General features: G+C 44.4%; 1 protein-coding gene across 5 annotated transcripts in view; it reads right to left on the bottom strand.

Moving 5' to 3' along the window:
* The window catches only part of BNC2 (basonuclin 2), a 456,753-nt gene that overhangs the window by 369,824 nt on the left and 77,492 nt on the right, over positions 1-9,437 (bottom strand). The gene's annotated exons all lie outside the window — the stretch shown is intronic.

The following is a 9,437-nucleotide window of genomic DNA, read 5'->3' as shown; positions in this document are numbered from 1 at the left end:
TAGGGAGCCTGTATGTGTAAAAAAATAAAATTACAGAGGCGAAGAGGGGAGTATCAAAAGGGACAGCAAGCAATATAGCAAAGAATAATAAGGCTTTCTACAAATACATAAAAGGAAAGAAGACAGAAAAGGATGAAATGAGCACATTAAAGTATAAAACAGATGCTTAGATACAGAACGATGTGAGGTTTATGGTGGGATTAAACACCTTCTTCACAAGCATAATTCTCTTGGAAAAAAAGGGCACCGTAGATCTATGGCAGGATGAAGTTACTATTGGCTCCAAGATCAAATAAGCAGAGCAGCAGCAACATACTGCTCTTGTCATTCACCCTAGGTTAGGAGGGCAACTATACATAAATACACTATATTAATAGGTCAACAAATGATAATTAACACTTGCATTTTTATTTGGGGTATCATTGTAATATGAAGGGACATTAGCAGCAGACTACAAGAAAGCCTATTTTGTGTCTATTTTTTGAACAGTTACCAAAGTTATTTCAATTCTAGAGAAGATGTATTATAGATAATATGGTGACCGCAACATGATATGAAGCAAGTAAAAGAATAGAATTACCAAAAGCACTTATCAGTCTAGTCAAATCTAGCCAAGTATTTTTAACAGGTAACAACAGTTTAAATAAATGGAACATAAACTTATTTATCTAGATTTTAGTAAAAGTAAGTAACTTCAACATTCAGTTGATAAGCTGAATAAATAATGAGTAGAGAACAATGGATATCAATATCAACAGAGGCCCTTCCAACCAGGTGACAATTGAGGTTGGACCCATTTCTGTTTGAACATTATAGACCAATTCACCAATATGCTACAGATGTTTTGCACTGCTCCAACAATGCAAAGTAGTTATAACTGTCTTTTTAATTAGCCAGTCAAGCCACATTAATGAGTGCTTCACATTGCTGGAGTAACATAAAGCAGCTGGTGTACACTGGCAAGTCACAGTCAATAAAAGTATTTTGAAAACTGAACTGAGATACATAGTGGCGATATTTACAATAAATTAAATTAACAGGTATGGCTGGTAGTACCAAAAAGGTATTGCCAAAACGCAAGATTTCATTATGATGGGCTTTTGGCAGAAGACCAGGGCAAAAAAACATGCAAGTGTAAGGTAACCTAAGCATTCTCCCCACCAAAAGGTTGTACTAACATCTAGAGGTGCACCGATACATCAGGCCAATATCAGATCAACGCCAATATAAAGCAAATTTACTATATTGGACATTGGCCATATCAGGCCAATAATTTGGCTGATAAATGGCCCATGCATGTGCACAGCCACAGTGCAGCACAGGCAGCAAGGATCACAGCCTGGCAGGGTGGAGAACCGCCTCCAGCTGGTAAGTCTGGTGTGGTAGAAGGGGAGGAAGGAGGGAAGAGGTATCGTGGGGCAGATCAAGGCCCCTGCAGGGATGGAGGGGTAGGGCTGGGGCAGGGACTAGGGCAAGCACTGCCCAGTTGGGGCAGGGCAGGCGCGGCATGGAGCTGAGGCTCGTCCAGGGAGCGCGGGGCGGGGGGGAGGTTCCTCCCACTGTGTGCCTTTCAGCCAGAAGCTGCTGGTCCAGCAGCTCATCCGGCACTTGCCTGCTCATTCAGTGGCTCCCGCTGCTGCTCCTGCCAGTAATCCAGGAAGGTATGGGGGGGTGCGTGCCCCCGGATCCACGCAGCATGGGCTGGGGCTGCGCCGAGCTCTTCCCGGCGGAGCAGGGCAGCACTGGGAAGGGGCTACAGTGAATTTGTAGCTGCAGCCCTCCCCATAGCCCCTTTCCTGGTGTAGCCCCACTCCACCAGGAAGAGCTTGGCAAAGTGCCAGGCCCAGCCTGCCCCACGCAGATCCAGGGGCACACACCGCCCTCCCCATGCCTTATTGGACAACTGGTGGGAGCAGTGGTGGGATCCGCCGGACAAACAGGCAAGCACTGGAAGAGCCACCAGACAAGCGGCTCCTGGCTGGAAGGTATGCAGCAGCAGGAACTGCCCCCACCACTCCACGCCCTCAGATAAGCCGCGGCTCTGTGTTGCACCTGCCCCACCCCACCCTGGAAGTGCTTGCCCCAGCCCTTGCCCCAGCCCCATGCCTCCTTCACCATGGGGTCCTTGATGTGCCCCCCAATGCCCCCTCCCTCCACAACAGATTTACCAGCTGTAGGCTGCTCTCCACGCTGCTGGGCTGGTATCAGAAAATTGGCCTATATGCCTTCTTAAAAACTGGCTATCAGTATGGGCTGCAAAAATCTCTATCGGTGCACCCCTACTGACATCTCTTGAATCATTCTGATAACATACAAGAGTTGTTAGCAGCTGCCAGCAACAAGCCCTGCCCGTTTGAAGGAAAAGATGAAAGGATGGTGTTAGCCCTTTCTCCTTCCAGTATCTATTGAGAGGTGGTAGAACTAGATGGCAGCCATGCTTACAAGCTATGTAGTTTGGCTTGAAAGCACCCAGTTTGTTCTCTGGGGTGGAAGGAGAATAGAGCTGCATGTGATATCTTGGAGGACTAAGTGGGCAAAGCTGGGGAACCTGGAGCTAATTAGAAAGCAAAGCTGGAGACAGTAGAAGAGTTAGGGAGATAGAAGAAAAAGGAACCAGAGCAAGAAGTTACAGGAAATGGTAATAATCAAAATGAAGGCAGGAGATACTGCAAGAAGAAGTGGAATTAAAATGAGGAAGGAATAAAGGAAGAACAGGCACCGGAAAACAAAACCAAGATGAAACACAGCAAAACATGCAAGAGAGAAAAAAGGAAAAGGAAAGAAAAATAGGTACAGATAAAGTACTTTGACAATGTTTCTAATTCTTCAAAAAGATATTACAATAAAATACACAAATAGCTAGGAGAATGTGCGAAAGAGGAAGAATGTGTGTGTTTGTTCAAATGTTTGGGGTTGTTTTAAAGGAAGTGAAAGGAACGAGCACTTCCTTACCTTGGAGGGATTAGGTACTACTTAGTTAATTTTTTTCAGTTTAAATTTTCCCCTCTATGTAATAAAACTTTTTTTTGATAATTTAAACAGAAGATTAAGGTAAAACCCTAAGAGAAACAACAAAGATCTACTGTGAATAACTGAACTAGGTAAGCAGCAACATGTGCATTAGTTAAAGAGGAAAAAACTAAATGCTATTTAAGAATTGAAGGTTTAATGCTTATAACTATTTTTTCTCAAGCAAACCCTGACATTCATGGTGAAAATCCTCAGACCATATAACTCAATCTCCCTAGACATAAAGAGTGAAAAAGCAATATATAAGTGTTTCTATACCAAACATAAATGTTTCCATATATACCTTCCTTCAGTCATTTCCTTACTTCATCCAAAAAACCCAATAGTTATGAACACTAGATCTTTAACATTTGGGAATCTGCAAGGTAAGATGACCATAATTATGAAAACAACTACCAAAAAGATTCACATCTTTGAGCAAGTCTGAGGCTAGAGTGCCTCATTCCAACCTAAATACCATACACACCATACCCGTGGAGTAGGAGGTAGGTAAACAGAGGTTCTGCCCCGTCTCACCATCACAGAGGCATGTTTGTACTCATTATTATAAAACAGAAATCATAGATTCAGTTTGCTAAGTCCACTTTTAAAGCACCACAAATGAAGTTTTCATGATAGTTTGTCATGCCAATCACAGCACAACTTTATGCAATCAGGTGTCACAAAAAACAGTGGTCAAAGAAGTCATTAAATTCAGCAATGAACACATTAATGTATTCCTAAGCAGTCACCATTTTCCCAGGTTCAATATGTGGAAGGGATTTTTCATGTATAGAATCAACACATTATTTCCATTAATAATTTTGGCCTCTAGGAGAAACTGGCCAATTGTCGCCTTGGGTCCTCCACGATCCGCTGGCTGGAAAATTGGCTCCGGGGTTGGACCCAAAGGGTAGTAATCGATGGAAGTCACTCATCGTGGTGTCCTGTGACCAGTGGGGTACCCCAAGGCTCTGTCCTTGGACCCATACTGTTCAACATCTTCATTAATGATGTGGACACTGGAGTCAGAAGCGGACTGGCCAAGTTCGCCAATGACACCAAACTTTGGGGCAAAGCATCCACACCAGAAGACAGGCAGGTTATCCAGGCTGACCTGGACAGGCTCAGCAAGTGGGCGGACGAGAATCTGATGGTGTTCAACGCCGATAAATGCAAGGTTCTCCACCTTGGGAAAAAAAACCCGCAGCATCCTTATAGGCTCGGCAGTGCTATGTTGGCTAGCACTATGGAAGAAAGAGACTTGGGGGTCATCGTTGACCACAAGATGAACATGAGCCTGCAATGCGATGCGGCGGCTAGTAAAGCGACCAAAAAGCTGGCTTGCATCCATAGATGCTTCTCAAGCAAATCCCGGGACGTCATTCTCCCCTTGTACTCGGCCTTAGTGAGGCCGCAGCTGGAGTACTGTGTCCAGTTTTGGGCTCCACAATTCAAAAAGGATGTGGAGAAGCTTGAGAGAGTCCAGAGAAGAGCCACGCGCATGATCAGAGGTCAGGGAAGCAGACCCTACGATGACAGCCTGAGAGCCCTGGGGCTCTTTAGCCTGAAAAAGCGCAGGCTCAGGGGTGATCTGATGGCCACCTATAAGTTTATCAGGGGTGACCACCAGCATCTGGGGGAACGTTTGTTCACCAGAGCGCCCCAAGGGATGACGAGGTCGAACGGTCATAAACTACTACAAGACTGTTTCAGGCTGGGCATAAGGAAGAACTTCTTTACTGTCTGAGCCCCCAAGGTCTGGAACAGCCTGCCACCGGAGGTGGTTCAAGCGCCTTCATTGAACACCTTCAAGATGAAACTGGATGCTTATCTTGCTGGGATCCTATGACCCCAGCTGACTTCCTGCCCTTTGGGCGGGGGGCTGGACTCGATGATCTTCCGAGGTCCCTTCCAGCCCTGATGTCTATGAAATCTATGATATAATAACTAGAAAAAAAATAGGATCATAAAGAGAGGGGACAAAAATTCATCCCCTGCTACAATTAATTAAGTGCACAATAAGAATGCATTTAATTCCTGAAAATTGTTAAATAATAAATGATAACACGCATATTAAAATTATGTTGTATATATAGTTTGCATATTATATATAATACATACTTTAGCCATGCTGGGCAAAAGCAAGACACAATGATTGGGGAGGTGGTGGGGGGATTTGGATGAAAAAGGGGCTCAAATGAACTCACAATTCAACTTCCCACTGAGCTAGAGGCAATAATCACATTGGTAAATCAACTATTAATAAACACTAACATACTACAGTACAGGACTGCCCAACAGGGCCAACATGTGGCCCATGAACTGTTAATACAACCTGTGGGTCGACTGCCACTTCCCACTGTTTTTATTGAAACTGAAGCCATGCAGACAGTGAAAATAGCTGCTACTTTACAGCTTAGGGCAGTGTTCTCCATGTTTTTGGACTGGAGTCCCTCACTGGACTCAAGACACCCCTCTACAACTTTTGTGATTTGAGTGGCACCCAATTTCAATAACTAGTTTATAAGTTGCAATGCTTATCTCCTTGCAGAGGAGCTAGGCAATGGGGGTGGGTGATTGGCCAGGCAGGGGCATGTGCTTATCTGCTTAGCTTATCTGTTTATCTCTTCACAACTTGAGGTAGCCTGCATAGGATCTGGTGGTACACCAGGGTACCCCAGAACCCTGGTTGAAAATCACTGGCTTAGGGGTTAGGCAGCACACTGTTAGGACACAAGGCCCATGAGGATAGGAGAGCCAGAAAAAGATGCGCGAGACAAGCGGAATGCAGGTTTAGGGGCTACAGAAGAATGGGAAAAGGAGGAATTATGAGGGGGTGGGAAAACGAGGGTGCTAGATGACAGCTTCCACAACCTAATCAAGGTCTAGTGAGCCAAGGGGGAAGGATATATTTTGCAGGTATACCCAAACATGGATGCCACCCTACACTGAAGGAGGTAGCTTACGTTTCAAAAACTAAAATGGAAACCCTTCTCAAAACCCTTCTCAAATTTATTACTGTGGAGAGGAAAAAAGAGATCGGGGGAACAGGGAGTGGGACCACACTGGGTGAGCAGCACTTCCAGAGCAGCTGCTCTTTGAAGCTGGGAGGAGGCGGCGGGGACATGGCTCACTGAGAATAGAGAAAAAAACAGTGGTCATGGAGAGGACAAGCTGTGGAGCAGAGACTGGGATGGAGGGGTCCTGGGAGCCGGCTCTGGTGAAAGGAGAGGGACTGAACTGGGAGGAGAACCTGGGAGCCTCTGAAGAAGGGAAGATAGTCGACTCGCCTAGATGAGGTAAGGGAAGAGGTAGAAGCCGCAAATAAAAACAACAAACAAACCGATGAACAAAGCAGAACAATGGTGGATTCCCAACGGAACAATTCAGGTAAAGTTCATTTTTGTTTTTTCTGTTTTGTTTCCCCAGTATCATTTGGGAATCCTGATTGGGACAGTTGGTGTTCTGGGAGCCAAAAAGGGAAAGGGAGAAAAGAAACAAGAGACTAAAGGAAGTTTCTTTGTAGTTTAATGAATGAAAGACAAAAAGAGTTAAGATCATTGAAGTTACCTATGTTCATGCATGTTGTTTTATGTTAAATAAACCCATTGAAGTGTCTTGGAAAATTGAAAAATAAAAACAATTTAAAAAGAGTATTTTGGTTTACAATAAAGTGAATTGATTGGCCACATAAAGAAACAAGTGGGTTCTTTTTAGTGGTAAAATGTCCTGGGGTTTGTCCGGAAGAGCCAGAAGTGAGACATCAATTGACAAGAAAAAGGTTCCATCTGTATTGCTGGGGTTATTCTGCGTTTGTAACACCTCCCGACTGATAACTTCGAATAAGATCAAGACGTGGTAGGCCAGAGTCAGTTTTAAAACGCGGAAGTACTTCAGTCGGGCTTCCCGAGATATAAGAAGAAAAAAAAAGGGAACACCCCCACCCCCAAAAATTACATTAGTAAGCATCTCATGATACTTGAAAGCCTGACTCAAGACACTTGAGCATGAGGACTAGCTGATACACATGTTTAGAGATTCATAAAAGAAATTGCTCTTGTTAGTTATTTAAGCAGCACTGTTATAATTTTACGTTTCAGCCGAAACTTTCAAAGCTTAGATGTTTGTGGGGTTTTCCCTGAGAGGCCTGTCACAGATACCGCTATTCCTCTAAGAAGCTTACACCTCCTTTGCGCTCTTGTTGCAGCTATTTTGAAGTCTGATTCTACTGCACTAATTGGTAGGAGCCAATAATGTGAGACTCGTCCTGTTACAGTGATTGAGACTTTTACTAGGTTCCCCTGCACTGAAGCCCACTATATAAATAGTCTATTAAATATGGTGGTAAAAATATAGAAAGTTAGAGTATGACCCTGATTACACAGCTACAAAATGATGGAAACTGAAGCCATAACTGCTATCAATGCTCAGTAAAAATTAAGTATGTTGAAAATAACTTACATACTTCAACTGTATGTGATTGCATTATTTGAACAGTAGCTATATCTCTCACTCACACATATGAGATAGGAATTTTAATGCATGATTTGGGTCTATGTTTGTCATGGAAATACGTGTTCTGAAATTCTTCAAATGAGTTATGTGATATGTGTTTTGGCTTGTATTTAAACTTATCTGTACATTCAACTGTTTGATTTATAATTAAAATTTATAATACAAACAATATGTGGATTATAGTACTTGGGCTACTTAGATAGCAGGAATATTAAGAAAAAAAAACACAAAGATATCAGATTCCATATCTAAGTCCAGTATGATCTATACTGGGACACTGTCTACCAAGTTCAAAAGAGAGAAATAGTTGCTGCTCATATTAATTTATATGATGGAAATAAAGAGACAATCATCATTACAACAAGAACAACTACAGTATAAATACATTTTACATCAAGTTCTCCACAAATTAAATAGATCCATTAGATAGATTGGTTAGATAGGACATTTTAAGTAGAAATCATATTTCTGCACTTCATACTGTTGCATAAATACAGATTTAAAAATCTGTCAGTGCAACAGACCCGGAATTTTTTTCCCCCACAGCCTAGTGATTTTAAATGCCCTGTGACCGTCTTAAGCACTGCCAATAACAACATTTGGTACCTAGCACAAAGAAAATGGATGCTAAAATTGTTTAAAGTATTTTTAATGTGTGTTTTAAATATCTTCCCAATGCAAAGAAAAAATGGTTTTGATATATGACTGAAACATAGAAAATAGTTCTGTTATACAGTTACCTTATGTTTTTAGGAGATAGAGAAATAATGACCTTGAATCCGATGGTTTCTATAATCATATTGCACCACAAAGACCAGGTTATATAAAACAACATAAAATAATGTGGATAGAAGTGATGACCTGATTAAAAGAAAGTGATTCCAAAGCCAGATAGCTATCTGACAACACATGTTAGGACCATATAGACTATTCACTAATCAGGCCAGATTATGCTATTCCATATATTTTTCAATTAACCTTTTTTCAATTAACCTTTTTTCTCATATCTTTAACTGCCACATTAGACACTGCAGAGATGATAGGAGAAAGGCCTTAAATAACGCCTCTAACCTTATCATGAAAAATCAGAGCTCCCCCTGCCCCCTTTGCTCACCAGGATGTGGGTCCAGCTGCAATGGTCCCCACCCCCCACCACTGCTTTGTGTCACTGAGCAGCCCTGATATGCTGGTGCCCTGCCTATGCCATTGCCCCTCACTGCCCACCCACAGCCCCCTGAGCCTTGACAATGCCCCTCATTCCCCACCCACAGCCCCCTAGACCTCCTGGTGCCCCTCAGTCCCAACACACAGCCCACCACCCCCTGCCCCAGCCCTTCCAGAGAGGGCCACCAGCTGCCAGGGCTACGGGGCCAGGGGCAAAGGACTTGGGTCTGCAGCCCCCTGCCCCCACCAGAAGCACCCAAGCCCTGGCTGCTGCCTGTGGGAGGCAGCAGATGCTGCAGCAGAACACAGCGAGGAGTCCAACTGCATGCTGCACCTGTGGGCTCAGGGTTCCCCACCCTGCTGCCCTCCCCCTGGGGCCTCCACGGCCCAGCAGGTGGGACCCAGCACAGCAGGGCACAGCATGACAGGGAGACTAGGTGCCACCACCAGGAACCCCCCACTGCCACAGCGAGGTGCCCCTGGCCTGCCCAGCAGCAGTGGCGGGCAACAGCTCTGGGCCACCACCCCCCACCCTGCTGCCACATGGGCACAGGACACCTCACCATAACAGTGCAGGGTTCCTGGTGCACTGCGTCCTACCCATTGAGCCATGGAGGCCCCAGGGGGAGGGCAGAAGGGTGGGGATCCCTGAGCCCACAGCCACCCCCCCATGCACAAATCTGGAGGTCACTAACTCCCCATTCCCCCTATAAATGCATGCAGTAGCAGGGAGTCAACCCCCCCCC

This window comes from Alligator sinensis, unplaced genomic scaffold (assembly GCF_000455745.1).
Source record: "Alligator sinensis unplaced genomic scaffold, ASM45574v1 scaffold917_1, whole genome shotgun sequence".
NCBI classification, from domain to species: domain Eukaryota; kingdom Metazoa; phylum Chordata; order Crocodylia; family Alligatoridae; genus Alligator; species Alligator sinensis.
This window is presented reverse-complemented; position numbering and strand designations above follow the sequence as displayed.